Here is a 13,803-nt window from a genome sequence, read left to right as displayed (position 1 = left end):
GAGAGAGAGTGGAAGGGAGAAGGGAGGCGGAGGGAGAGAGAGAAAGAGAAACATGGATGTAAAGGAGACATATTGATTAGTTGCCTCCAAGGGTAGAGAGTAAACCTGCAACCCAGGTCTGTGTCCTTGACCAGGAATGGAACCCTAGACCCTCTGGTGCACAGGACGGTGCTCTAACCACTGAGATCACCGATCAGGACTAAACTGGGCTTTTCATCAGGAGTCCCTCACCTGCACCGCAGAACATGGAAATATTAAAGAACTATTTATACTAACACCATTCTAGATTCATGGGGGCGAAGTTAATTCATTACATATGAATGATGCTATCACAGTTAACTTTATGTGCCAACTTGACTGAGCCAGCGGGGGTCCAGACATTTGGTCCAGCATTATTCCAGCTGTGTCTGAGAGTGCTTCTGGATGAGACGAACGTTTGACGGGATAGGCTGAGTAAAGCAGATTGCCCCCCTAATGTGGGTGGGCCTCATCTAATCAGTGGAAGGCCTGAATACAACAAACAGCCTGACCCTCCAGCGAGTGAGAGGGAACACCATCTGCCTGAATGCCTCAGAGCAGGGACACCATTCTCTCCCCTCCTCCCGACTTAAAATGAAATTAAAAATCTGCTCTTCCTGGGTCTCTAGCCTACCAGCTTCCAAACTGGAACTTACCCCTTACATTGTGTGTTCAACCTGCCGAATGCACATCTTGGGACTTTTAGCTTCCTCATGAGCCAGTTCCTTATAATAAATATCATTATTATTAATGTATTGATATCTATAGCTAAATAAATGTAGAGGTAGAGATATAGCTATAGCTATATATTTTATATAGATATAGATATAGATATAGATATAGATATAGATATAGATAGATAGATAGATATAGATATAGATAGATATAGATATAGACACAGATATAGGTGTATTCCCTAATGGTGAAGAACTCTAATACAGATACCTTAGGTCTGTGGTCGGCAAACTGCAGCTCCCGAGCCACATGCAGCTCTTTGGCCCCTTGAGTATGGCTCTTCCACAAAATACCACGGCCTGGGCGAGTCTATTTTGAAGTGGCGTTAGAAGTTTTAAAAATTTGGCTCTCAAAAGAAATTTCAATCGTTGTACTGTTGATATTTGGCTCTGTTGACTAATGAGTTTGCCGACCACTGCCTTAGGCCATTGAGATTTATTTCTTTCCTAGAACCCTAGTTGGGAAATTAGATGATTGGGTTAAGGTTAACCATTGTGGCAGGAACATTTCATATCCTGTGACATCAGGAACCCCATTATGTGTCATAGTCCCTTTATTAATGATGCTCAGCTTGGTCCCTTGGTCACAGATTTCTAATGTACAAAGTCACTTCCCGCCTTGTGATTAGGAAGTAAATCTGTGGGGTGGCATTTTGGCACCATGTACTTATCCTATTTCTCAACTAGTTTTCACCAAGTGATATTGGTACTCATCAATAATCCGTGCCTGCCCATCAGTAATTTCATTAGGTGCCCTCCCAACAACTTACACTTAAGGAAGTTTACCCCTTATAAGGCACAAAGATAGCTTAACACGCAGTGACTAGTGTACAGTAGGATGAAGCTAAATCTCTTACCCTTAGAAGACTTTCTCTTTCCTGCAAATCCTCTAACTCCTCGGTCTGTGGAGACCTGGCAGGTTGGTTTCCAGTGACTGGAAGTTACTAGTAGAATATGGATTGTGGAGCCTAAAAACAAGAACCAGGACCATTTGTAGGGTCAGATGGAGGAGAGGTGGAGAGCCGACTAGAAATAAAGCAAACTAAACAGATGTGACGTTAGGAGCAGGAGAAGCTGACAGCAGTGCCCAGCAGATCTGAGATGCTCAGGGGCGGAGAGATGTTGACGCTCCTGAGAACGAGCCTGGTGGGCATCTGCCTTAATTCTAGAGGATTTCCTTTCAACCGGGCTTCTCTGTTCTCCTGGCAAATGCTTGTCAGATGAGAGTAGGGCAGGCCCACTGGAAGGGGTGGGGAAGACCACATGATGCCTGAAGGTGCAGGAGCCAGGTGTGGGCCAGGGTGAACCCACACCACACACCATCCAAGCAGAGGAGGGTCAAGGTGAGAAGCCAGGGAAGGTCAACAATTCGTGCAGGTAGGAGAGAGCCCATGCAGGTGACCACAGCGCCTAGCACTGCATACGGGGCAGAGGCGGGCCTTTCTCGGAGGAATTCTGGGAAGGACAAGGTGCCCTGGGAAGTGCAGCTTCTGTGTGCAGACTGGAAGGGAGGGGGCTGTTCCAGGGCTCCCAGGAGGGACAGGGACCTCAGCACCCCTGTCCCACCACCTCCTCTCCCCCGACACACACACACACACACACACACACACACACACACACACAAAACCCAACCCTTGGAGCTGCAGTGCCCCCAGGAAGTGACTGTTGGAGCTCGTGGCAACCCCTGGCAGCAGCCTGGCTCTGCTCTTCCAACTCCCCTTGGCTCCTGCCCCCTCTGGGCCATTGTCCTGCCCCTCCAGTAAGCACTGCGGCAGCTTCCTGCAGTTTCCCCGTCAGTCACCTTAGTATCTCGGCACCTGGAAGAGATTAGCGCGGTTGGCAAACCTGGAGAGCTCATTGTGCACTTCCTCTTCAATGGGATCTGTAAAAAAAAAAAAAAAAAAAAAAAAAAGGCTGAATGAGATCAGTTCCAGCACTTTCCCTAGAGATCCATGTAAAATCTACAGAGAAGTGTTCATTTATCACTACCCTGGGGTTTCCTGTTTTGAACCTGACCTGTTCTTGGCAGACACTCCACCAGTTTCATCACGGTGAAAGACCCGGGCAGACTCACCTCTCTCCCTCCTCTCCCGCCCGGCTCCTCTGAGCTGCAGGCATGTGGGCCCGGCTCAGGCCTCGGGGGACCCGCAGCAGGAGATGTGGCTAAGCCACTTTCTAGTCACCCCCACGTTGGTCTCTGCGTTATTCTTACCCATGTCTTTCCCAGGTAACACTTCATGAAAGTTGGGAAACCACCCTCTTTATTTATTTTTTGGGGGGGAGGAGAGGGAGGGGTGCAGAGAAAATGCAGGCCCATCTGGAAAACTTTCCCTGGTGTTCTCAAGGCAGAGCAATCCTCAGGGTAGGTGTGCCTTGCCAAGAGGGAACAGATCAAGTTCAGAGTAAAGACCTGCCGGGCCTGGACTGTTCAGGAAAACAATGAGAAAACAGTCATAAAACGGTGAAGGTGAGCAATGGAGCACTACCTACAACCCCCCTGGAGAACTGCCAGGCCATCCTCTGCATTCAGTCAGGATTTGTATCTTGACCCTAGGGTAACCCAGAGCCCACTGCGACCAGCCTGCGACAGGTATCGGGTAGAAATCCCATGCCCCTCTGGTTACCAACACAGGGATGGCTCACTTCAAGGGAACCTTATAGCTAAATCCTAGTGACAAATGTCAGTGTCCATCTACCCAGCGCTCCACCAAATCCCCCCACCCCCCAGCTTCTCCTAGCCACAGACTCCACCCCTAACTGTGGGTGAGCACCTGACCCAGGGTGTCCAATCATGGTACCCCATCCCCCTGCCCGGCTGCTCAGCCGAGAGAGATCTATGGTAAGTGAAGTAAGCCAGACACACAAAGACAGATACTGTACATTTCACTTATGTGAGGTACCTAGCGTGGTCAGTTCAGAGAGACAGGAAGTAGAGTGGTGGTTGCCAGGGCTGAGCAAGGAAAAAATGGAAGTTGTTTAATGGACATTCAAGCTTCAGATTTGCAAGATAAAAAGAGTTCTGGAAATTGGTTGTACAAAACTATGAATGTACTTAACACTACTGTACTGTACACTCAAAGATGGTTAAGATAATAAATTTATGTTATGCTTACCACAGTCTTAAAAATCTTTTTAAGAAACAGATTTGTGTGTCCAGTCGGCGTAGTTCATTGGTTGAGCATCGACCTATAAACCAGGAGATCACTGTTCAATTCTGGGTTGGGGCACATGCCCAGGTTGCAGGCTCGATACCCAGTGTGGGGCATGTAGGAGGCAGCTTATCAATAATTCTCATCATCGATGTTTCTATCTCTCTCTCTCCCTTACTCTCTGAAATCAATAAAAAAAAGTATATATTTTTTTAAAAAAGAATCAGATTTGTAACTTTGGGGGTGGGGTGGGCACACAATGCAATATACAGATGATGTATCATAGAACTGTACACGTGAAACCTATATAATTTTATTAACCAACAAGAGGCCCAGTGCACAAAATTTGTGTATGGGGGTGGGGGGTGTCCCTCAGCCCGTCCTGCACCCTCTCTAATCTGGGACCCATCGAGGGATGTCTGACTGCCCGTTTAGGCCTAATCCAGGCAGGATCGGGCCTAAACAGACAGTCGAACATCCCTCTCACAATCCAGGACTGCTGGCTCCCAACTGCTCACCTGCCTGCCTTCCTGATTGCCCCTAACCGATTCTGCCTGCCAGCCTGACCACTCCCCTAACCACTCCCCTGCTAGACTGATTGATGCCTAACTGCTCCCTTGCAAGCCTGATTGCCCCTAACTGCCCTCCCCTGCAGGTTTGGTCAACCCTAACTACCCTCCCCTACAGGCCTATTCCACCAACAACTTCCCTCCTCTGCCAGCCTGGTCACCCCTAACTGCTCTCCCCTGCTGGCCATCTTGTGGTGGCCATCTTGTGTCCACATGGGGGCAGCCATATTGTGTGTTGGAGTGATGATCAATTTGCATGTTACTCTTTTATTAGATAGGATCCCACTCCAATATATTTAATTTCCCCTTTCTCCCCCAAAAGATAGTACAGGTGTAGGAAAGTATGCTCTTGATGATGACTATCAGTTGAGAATATATAGGGTGTCCTCCAAAATGTGTACATACCCATTGAATTATAAAGCCAGTATTTATTAAAATACATTTCATTTTCAAAATTGAGCTATCAGCTCTTAAAGTGTGTATACATTTTGGGGGGAACACCCTGTATATGCTTCCAGAACTCCTTTGTACAGACATGCTTATGTGAACATACAGAAACACACCATTTCATTCTGTGTGGCTGTGATGCAGATTTTAGCACTAATGTTGTTCTGGAGTTATTTGGAGCCTTTGCCTGCTCAGCAATGGGACAGAGAGCTGTGTCAGCAGCGTAGGATGAACCAGACTTTCTGTTTCATTGTTGTAGTACCATTCCCCTTTCCCTGGACATTCATAGGATTACCATTTTTTACCTTACAGATAATGCTCCAGGAACATCCTTATGCCTGCTTCCCTGAGCACACGGGCAAGTGTTTCTCTGATGACAAAGATCAATAAGTGTGATTGCTGGGCTGCAGGGTGTGGACACGAAAATTTAATCAGATTCTGCCAAGTCACCTTTCCAAAAAGGCTGTGCCAATTTCTACTTCACTAGTAATATTTGAGATGACCCAACCTTACCAGCACTTAATGATGTATACCTTTTTAGGGTATAATTATTTTTTCCAATTTATTTTAAGTAAGTATATGTATAGTTTTATGTATGTATGTATGTGCGTAAGTTTTTAAGGAAAAATGCAGGATCTACCTCCCAGAGGCAGCCACTGGCAACTCTTCTAAAGCCATTTTCTCTGGTGTTCATCTCCATATTTATGAATACTATGCCTCTACTGCTACTTCTTAACTTATCACTTACAGAAATTATTCACTGACTTCCGTGGGTGAGAACCTACTCTCCCACATGGATACCCATCACCCAATATCACTTTATTACATGTTTTAGATAAATAGTTGGTATTTATATTGTAATGACAGTGGAAGTATTACTCACTGCTGAGCCAAGTAACATTAATTAGCTTCATTCTTGTGCAACCTTCCGGCATTCCTAAGTTAATGATGGCCACGGTTTTTAAGAACATTTACTTAGCATTAGTGTTCTACAGAAGCCTTAAATTAACAACGCTGTCAAAGGCCTTTCCATGGTGTTTTCTAGACGCTGCTCGAGCCCATCCGTGCCATTTCTTCTTCCTGGAGCCACTCAGGAGTCCTCCCTCCTGTGCTCTGAGCCGGCTGGGCTCCCCCTCATGCTCCACCGTAGTCCTGCAGCTCCTGTTCATACCCTCCAGTGCTGGGTAACCTGTTCCTTGTTCGGAATAGCCCATGTTTCTCCCTTCCCGCGACCCTCTCTCCCTCTCTCACTCTCTCTCCACTTTGATGAAGCATATTTTCCAGTACAGTATCTCCACAGAAGTCACAGGAGGGTATACTTGGAAAATGTGCTTCCGTGAAAAATCACATTATTTGCAGCACATCCTTTCTTCATTTTGCTTCTATGGGGGCTCTGTGCCTCTCATTGCCTTGGAGCTACTTTATAACTCTGTAAATTGTGGATAATAGCATGCAAAAATAATTCTTATCTATAGCTATGCAAATAAATAGCCCACGTCCCTCTCCCAACCCCATACAAAAAGGCAGTTTAATATTTGTAAACTGAATTGCATATAACTAGCTTCAAAATGGCTTTATTCCATAAAAATATGTGCTTTTCTTTTTACTTCTTTAACCAGTTTGTAACATCATACTAGTTCCCTCATTCATAATGAACTAAGATATTTTACACATGTTCTTTTTGTATTTGTGCATGAGTCATGATTTTTACTCTTTTTTTTTAAAAGTAATGTGTTAAAGTATAATTATTTTTAAAAGAAGCATATTTTCAAGCCCTGAAGCCTGAAAATATCTTTTTTCTACCTTTACACTTGATGGATAGATTGGCTGGGTATAAAATTGGTGCCTTGTTTTACTAGTTTTACTAGCCACATTTGATACATAGTTTGGCATATAATAGTTGCCAAATATATCTTTGTTGAACAAATTCATAGACTATTACTCAATCTTAATCTATCTACAATAGTTCTTCCTCCATGGTTAAAGAGTGATGATCCTCTTTAACACTTTATTGGGGGAGGAAGGGGGAGAGCTTATTGAGTATTTATTATTTGTCCTATTCAAAGCTGGTAATTATTTTAACCTTTCTAACAATCCAATGGGATAGGTACTTTTATTATCTACAGGTGTATGGTTAATAATGCAGATTTTGTAATCAAAACACGATAATTTCAAGAGAAACATCAAAAGTGCTTTTATTCAAAGTAATGTCCATCGATAACTACACATTTCCCCCATCTTTCAGGTAATTTGTAGATACCGTCCCAATAGAACATTTCTGGTTTTGAGGCAAACCATTCAGAGACCCAATTTTCCACTCTTCATACGTTTTGAAGTGCTGCTCAGAAAGTGTGTGTGCCATTGATCAGAACAAGTGGTAATCTGAAGGAGCGAGGTCTGGTGAATACAGCAGGTGGGTTAATACTTCCCAGGCAAGATCTTTTAACATGTCTTTAACTGGTTTTGAAGTGTGTGATGATGCATCATCATGAAGCAAAATTACTTTGCTGTGTCTTCTGGAACATTCTGGTCATTTCATGATCAAAGTATGGTTCAAATTGATTATTTGTTGCTGGTAGCAATCAGTACTAATGGTTTCATCTGGTTTTAGAAGTTCACAATACACCACACCTTCCTGATCCCACCAAATGCAGAGCATTGTCTTCTTTCCTAAGCGATTTGGCCTTGCAGTCGATGTTGATGGTTGACCTGGATCAACCCATGATTTTGTGCATTCGGGATTCTCAAAATAAATCAACTTTTTATCGCAGTCACAATTAGATGCAAAAAGGACTTACTTTTGTACCGTTGAAGCAACATTTTACTGATGACTTTTCAGTTCTCCATTTGTTTTTCATTCAGTTGATGTGGCACCTATTTTCCTTTCTTTAAAATCTTCCCCCTTGCTTGTAAATGATTGGAAATTGTTTGCTGAGCAATGTTTAATCTTCCTGCAAGTTGCTTTTGAGTTTGACATGCATCTTCATCCAATAATGCTTGTAATTGTTGGTCTTCAAACTTTTTTCAGTTGATCTGGACATTCTTTGTCTTTCACATCGAAACCATCACTTTTAAAGCATTTAAACCAGCATTGAGATGGAGCATGTTCACCATAAGCTTCCCGAAGTATACGATAACTTTCAGCAGCATTTTTCTTCAAAATAAACTAACGAATTAAAACTTCCTGCAAATGCTCTCTTTTTGGCCCGAAATTCAACATTTTTAAGCGTAAAAATATCTATGATGTTAACACCTTCAGAAAACTTGACATATGAAGCTTTGGAGCTTGCTGTCAATACAACAAAATACATACATATCAAATTGCATATATATCAACATGTGTGTAGCTCCATCTATTGTTAAAAAAAAATCTGCATTATTAACCAGTACATTTCAAAGGTGCAGAAACTTATCTGAAAGGCTCCAGAGACTACACTTTTAACCAGAGGCCTCTATAGTTGGCTCAGCTCACATGCCGATTCAGACCTATTTATAGTAGCTGTCAGGCAGGCACACATTGTTGAGAAGAATTCTAGGGCAGCATTTAGGTTCCATGGGGGGGGGAGGGGTCCTGCCTTGATTGATTAATGATGTCTGCCACAGGCCCCGGAGTGGGGAGTTGGGGTTACTTTCTTTCCTTTTTATTTTTTTACTCAGCTTAATCAATCCTTGGAGGAAAAGATTATCTCTGGGGTTATATATAGCTCTAGTGCTTTTGAAATTAGGACATGTTCACATCCAAAGTGTTTAAAGGCTGCTTTGTGTCTTTACTGCAGCAGAATTCTTTAAACACCTGTTCATAATTTATCTGAGAGAAGCCCCGGTGATTAGCATCTGAGCACCCCTTTGATTCCCTAGCCTCTTCCTCTTCCTGTGGCAGAAACAGAAAGTCAGAAAATAATCCCATCGCATCACAGTACCAGTGGGCCATATAAAAACCCTATAATGTTGTTTTTCCCATCATCGGTTTCCCAGGCAGCCAGAATTTAAACCGTTCCAGATCGTTAGAAATGACCTTACCGTTGGTCTCTTTCCTAACCCTTCTGCGTCCCAAACAGCTTTACAACGTGGCTTCAGCTGCGGGACAGCCCAACTTGTGAAGGAATTCTATCCTCTCCCCGGAATATCCATTAGACAGCTTTAAGAAAGGCATCAGGTGATTTTCTCCCATCTCTACCCATTTTTCAAAGTGCACTTCTTCTATCTTACACACAGAAACAGCATCTACTTACTTAGGATAATTCTAGGAGGTGTTCAACATTCACTCTCCCATCCTTTAAAAAAAAAAAATGTTTTTGGCTAAAAGAATATATATTTATCAAGAATTCCCGGGATGACTGTTGTCTCCTCTAACTACCAGGCTGGGAACCGAGCAGAAAAAAGCATCACTGAGAAATCACGGGGTCCCCATCCCTCCGGCTGCGGGAAGGGAAGTTGCTCTGAAGTCCTTTCCATGAAGCGTTGGCTCTGACGGAGGGCTGCTGAGAGGAAGTCCTGTGACGCTGAGTGGGTGGGGCTATCCTTCCCCACCCCCGGTTCCTCGGGATCAGTTTCTCGGGGAACTGTGTACACCTAACCAGATGTTGTTGGGTTTTGAAAAGTTGGGTGTTAAGCACAAATCTAGCTAAATCATGGAAGGACAGCACTGCCACTTCTGGGTGAAGCCTCCCGGGCTGAGCTTTTCCAAAAGGGTCGCCAGGTCAGAGTGCCCAGAGCCCCTGTGAGGAACTGTGGGCACCGCTTGGAAAACCCAGGACTCACCGGGATGAGGGCATCTGTGTGGACGAGATACTGGGCACCTGACGTTTGTGCTCACCAGCTCACCCCACTTCCTGAGGTCCCCTACACGGCCTGTCCTATACCTTCCGAGGACCCTGTGGTTCTCCGCTTTTCCCTCTGGCCACATGTGCCTCTGTCCTTGGGCCTGCCCCTTCACCCCCCTGGTGGGTTTCTGTCTCTTAAATCTCATTGTTGTGTTTTTAGTGGGGATTCCTGCGTCAGTCCCCATCCTCACCTGGAACCCTTTCTCTCGGTCTGTCTTTTCTACTGAGCTGCGTGGGCACTGCTGCATTCCCTCACTCACCAAATACTCCCTGAGTGCCCGAGCCTGCGAGACCAGGCTGTGGGGAGGAGGGAGAGCGGGCACTGGTCAGGGAGGCAGAGAGGAAACAGGTGTTTCCAGAGCAGCAGTGCTGCTTCCAACATGGTTCGGGGACCAGTTCTGCAGGAAGCTCCCTGATGCTCGTCCAGGATGTCGAACCCTGAAGGATGAGGAGTGAGCTGGGGCAGAGGCCCAGGGGGGACAAAGCCTCAGGGGAGGTAGGAGCATCTGGGGGAGCTCCCCAGCAAACGTGTGAGGAGGATTCACTGGCTGAGGACTGATAGGGAGGACTCAGTAGGGAGAACGGCAGCCCCTGTGGGCTGAGCACAGGCAGGAGACCCCAAGGGAGAGACAGAGGAAGCGGCCCCGGCAGTCAGAGGGTGGCGTACGCACTACGGCCGTCACGAAGGTTTCAGGAAGTCCAGGCTTTCAAAAGGAACCTAGAAACCAATCCTGTCTGATGCCACTCACATGCGTTATCGAGAGCGGTCAGGTTCACAGGAACAGAAACCAGAGTGGCGGTTGCCAGGGAAGAGAAAAGCAGTTGTTTAATGAGCGTAGAGTTTCAGTTTTGTGGGATGAAAAAGTTCTGGAGATTGGCTGCAAACAGTGTAAACATACTTAACACTACTGATCACTTAGAAATGTGTAAGGTGGAAACTCTGCTATGCGTTTGTTCCCACAGTAACACAGATATCACAGCCTGTGTCTAACTTGATTCTTTACCCCTCTGTGAGCAGGCTGGCTCCATGGGCCAGCATTCCCCAAAAGGGGAACGTGTCTGCTCATCACCACTGGAGCATGAGAGAACCCCCATTCCAATTACCCATAAGCACCCCCAAAACCAGGCTGGTAGACAGCTGTCTTAAAAAAACTAAAGCCAGGGCTCTTAGCCTCCTCCAACTACATGGCCCCCTTCACACCTGGCGCCTCTAAGAAAGAAATTCTGTCCCTAACCGGTTTGGCTCAGTGGATAGAGCATGGGCCTATGGACTCAAGGGCCCCAGGTTCGATTCTGGTCAAGAGCATGTACTTTGATTGCGGGCACACACCCAGTAGGGAGTGTGCAGGAGGCAACTGATCAATGTTTCTCTCTCATCGATGTTTCTAACTCTCTATCCTTCTCCCTTCCTCTCTGTAAAAAATAAATAAAATATATTTACAAAAGAAAAACAAGAAAAAGAAATTCTGCCTGGCCAGTGTTGTTCAGTGATTGAGTGTCGACCTATGAGGCAGGAGTTCACGGTTTGAGTCCCAGTCAGGTCACAGGCCCAGGTTGCGGGCTCCATCCTGGATGAGGAAGCAGTTGATTGATGATTTCCTGTCATCACTGATGCTTCTATCTCTTTACCCCTCTCCCTTTCTCTCTCTGAAATCAATAAAAACTTTTTTTAAAAAATATATTTTTTATTGATTTTACACAGAGAGGAATTGAGAGGGATAGAGAGTTAGAAACGTCGATGAGAGAGAAACACCAACCAGCTGCCTCTTGCACACCCCCCACTGGGGATGTGCCCGCAACCAAGGTACATGCCCTTGACCGGAATCGAACCCGGGACCTTTCAGTCCGCAGGCCGACGCTCTACCACTGAGCCAAACCGGTCCCGGCTCAATAAAAACTTTTTTTTTAATTTTTAAAAAACATAGAACAAAAGAAATGCTGCCACCTCCCCAGCTAGTCACCCAGAGCTTCCCCTGGCGCGGCCGCTCGGCAGCTCCCAGTGGCCCAGGCCTCCGCTCTGTCTCCAGAGGTGCCAACTGCACTTCGGGTCCCATGGTCCGGCCCCTGGAAACTCATGTGGGCTCTTGCTACATTCCATCCTCTGCCTCCGGGCTCTCTGAGTAGGCCCAGTGGGGGGCCTGGTGGGTTATCAGGATAGTGGGGCCAATTAGGAGGGGAAAGTACCTCCAGGTGGGGCCCAGCTGCAGGCCTGGTGCTGGGAGCGGCACAGAAAGGTTCGGCGCTTGTCCAAGGATCACAGCCTCTAACACAGTAATTAGAGCCAACGCCTCACACCTTCCGTTGTCAGGAGTCCTACGCCCTCCATATGCGCCAACTCAATGAACTCTCACCGCTAACCTGTGAGTGAGGTCAATTCTTTTTTTCTTTTTTAATATATTTTATTGATTTTTTTACAGAGAGGAAGAGAGAGGGATAGAGAGTTAGAAACATTGATGAGAGAGAATCATTGATCAGCTGCCTCTTGCACACACACCCCACCCCACCCCCACCCCCGGGGATGTGCCCGCAACCAAGGTACATGCCCTTGACTGGAATCGAACCTGGGACCTTTCAATCCGCAGGCTGACGCTCTACCCACTGAGCCAAACCAGTTTAGGTGTGTGAGGTCAATTCTGTTGTGAGGTCAGTCTCTTCTGGGCTCATCTACTGTGAGAATAAAGACCATTCTCAGCGGCCAGACTGTTGACTTTCCAAGAAATGTAGGTGGCACTGGACTGAGAGGGATACACAGGAGCTGGGGGGGAGGTGCGTGGGGGGCGGTGGCCGAGAAGCCCTGCAGGGGGACTCTAATCACATTGATGGAGAACTCAGTCTCTTTGGCAAGAAAAGAGGACCTGGATTGGCAGGGGTGGGGAAAGAGGAAGAACTGGCCAGGGTTTCTTCGGTACAGAACACGATGGAGGGGGTTACCCCGGCTTCCGTTACAAGAGGGTGTGTGTGCTCACTTCCCTATCGCTGCTGTCATTCCGAAGGACGGGTCTCCTTTGAAATCTGAAATTTCTTGGGTGAGAAATAAGCCATTGGTATTTGAATGAGACCAGGCACTGCTTGTTCAATATGTCAAACCCAAAAAGATGAGTTAATTATTAAAAGACATTGAACTTGGATCAAATTCAGGTGCTATTTTGATCCTGCAGCGACAACTGTTAAAAGCGAGGAGAGCAGAATATTTTTGGATGCTATATACGTCTCTGAAAAAGGAACAGTTCAGGTTGATGGAGATCTAAGAGTAGTCCAGCTACAGAAATAAGATGGCAGATCATTCTTTTTTTTTTTTAATCTTTTTTTAATATATATTTTATTGATTTTTATAGAGAGGAAGGGAGAGAGATAGAGAGTTAGAAACATTGATGAGAGTCATCAATCAGCTGCCTCTTGCACGCCCCCTACTGGGGATGTGTCCGCAACCAAGGTACATGCCCTTGACCAGAAAAGAACCTGGAACCTTTCAGTCTGCAGGCCGACGCTCTATTCACTGAACCAAACGGGTTTTGGCCAAGTGTTTAGCATTTTAGAACAACATAATATGGATTTAATTTAACAAGATAAAAACTAAAATTTGAGGTAATAAAGTAACAGAATAAATAAAAAGGGAGGTTGAAAAGCTAAGGGAATAAATTGAAAACCAAAATATTATGATAACAGGTGTAATAAATTAATTAGAAAAGAAAATAATCATGGCTAAAAGTCAAATTAAAATTATGGAGGGAAGACTTAAGATAATAGTGGTTATAGAAGATTGAAGCAACTAGAAAGAATGTGATAGATATGGAAGATAAAGATAATCTACTAATTAAGGATAATTTATGTCCTTTGTGTACAGATTTCAACAAAAGGAACTTAAAGTTATTCAGAAATATAATACAAGAAAACTTCTTTGACTTGAATGAAAAATTCAATCTGAAAATTGGAAAGATAGCGTATCTGCCAGAAAAAAAAAATTTTTAATATCTCCAACATTGACTGCCCTAATTAAGATCCTGAGCTTCAAAGAAGAAAAAAATGCAGATCATTTTTAAAGGAAGGAAAAAAATAAATTTGG

This window comes from Pipistrellus hanaki (assembly GCF_964339955.1).
Source record: "Pipistrellus hanaki genome assembly, chromosome: 10".
Taxonomy (NCBI): domain Eukaryota; kingdom Metazoa; phylum Chordata; class Mammalia; order Chiroptera; family Vespertilionidae; genus Pipistrellus; species Pipistrellus hanaki.
Note: the sequence above shows the minus strand (reverse complement) of the source record.